This window comes from Chrysochloris asiatica, unplaced genomic scaffold (genome assembly GCF_000296735.1).
Source record: "Chrysochloris asiatica unplaced genomic scaffold, ChrAsi1.0 scaffold00339, whole genome shotgun sequence".
Lineage (NCBI taxonomy): Eukaryota > Metazoa > Chordata > Mammalia > Afrosoricida > Chrysochloridae > Chrysochloris > Chrysochloris asiatica.
The window spans coordinates 2,220,735-2,222,443 of NW_006408857.1; positions in this window are offsets into that span (position 1 = coordinate 2,220,735).

Genomic DNA, 1,709 nt, shown 5'->3' on the forward strand with positions numbered 1-1,709 from the left:
TAACCACACCATTAATACAGAGTTCAAAAAATACCTTTAAATCAATCTTGAATTTTGGAAATTCAAGTCCCTTGAATTTTGGAAAGTTTAGCTTCTCTGCTTAAGTTTGTCGGTGTTGTTGGTGCTATCAGTCGGTACCGATCCATAGCAACTCAATGCACAACAAAATGAAACTTTAAAGAACGAAAAATCTTTAAACTTTATTGTTGTTAGGTGCTGGTACTTACTCATAGCGACCCAAATGCACAACAGAATGAAACACTGACAAATGATGAAGATCAGAAATTAACTCTGGCCATCCTTTCCTCTCTAATAGAGCTACTTGAATCTAGATCATTATGGCAAAATACTCATCTGCTTTTGGTGCACCTAATACTAGCTTGAAGATACATGACACTGTAAAATGCTTGTCCGTTCTGAATGGTCTGGACATTTCTCCTTGCTGTTGACAGTTCTCATACTGAAAAGGGCCAGAGGTCCGAGGCAAAGGGCTTCATAGCATAGTGTACTAGTTAAATGATTACTTCAACGATCAACTTTGTGCATCGTGTACTGATGGCAGCCAAGTCTCTGAATCTTGGTTTTACCCCAACTTCAGGTTCAGTATGCACACCATCCCTTCTATGAGGGTGACCTTGAGAAAGTCTTTTTTTTTTTTTTTTTAAACTTTTTATTGTGAGTTGAATGAAGGTTTCCAAAGAAGAACATCAGTTTTACATTCAACAGATAATACACTTTGTTTCAGCTCAATGATTGCAGTCCCTTCCATGTAACCAGCTACCACTTCCTCTCAGTGGTTTTTATTTCCATGCCACCTTCCTTCCCAACTCTCTGAACTTTGTCCTTAGGTAAATGTTGCCCTTTAGATCTTGGATGGTGGACCATTCCATGGTGAGCAGACCTTACTAGTGTTGTTGTCCCTCCTATCGACTGCTTGGCTGAAAATTGGGTCACGAGGGTGAGAGCCATGCCAGATCTGAAGTGTGGCTGAGGGCCATAGTCTTGGGTTCCTCTAGTTTCTTTCTGACCAGAAAGCCTGATCTACTCTTCAATTTTGAGTTTTGTTCCACATTTTCTCCCACTCTATCCAGAACCTTCTAATGTGATCCCTTTCAGAGCAGTTGCTAGTGGTAGCTGGGTACCATCTCGTTCTTCTGGTCTGAGTCATGAAGACTAATGTGCATGTCTCCCATTAGTCTGTTGTATTAATTGATTGCAAGTGCCTTCAGTTTTCATCACCGTTCTTTGATATAGAGTACATTTGCATGCTACATACATAGTAGTGATGCTGGTGGCGGTGGTGTGCCATGGAGTCAACTTCTACTTATAGCAACTCTGTAAAGGGTTTCTGAAGCTGTAAATCTTTATGGGAGCAGAAAGCTTCATTATTGTCATCACAGCTCCAGGTACCCACACGGTCCTCCTAAGGCATCAGAGAGCTTCAGACATACACCCAGTCCTCCTACAGCATTGGAGACTTTAGGCACACACACAGTCTACCTAAGACATTGGAGAGGTTTAGGTACACATGCAGGTCCTCTAAGACATCAGAGAGCTTCAGGCACACACATAAGTCCTCCTGAGACATCAGACATCAGTTTTAGGCACACACACACATCCTCCTGAGATATCAGAGTGTTTCAGGTACCTCCTCAGTCCTCCTAAGACACAAGACAGCTTTTGCAGGGGCGTGTTGGTGATCCTCATTC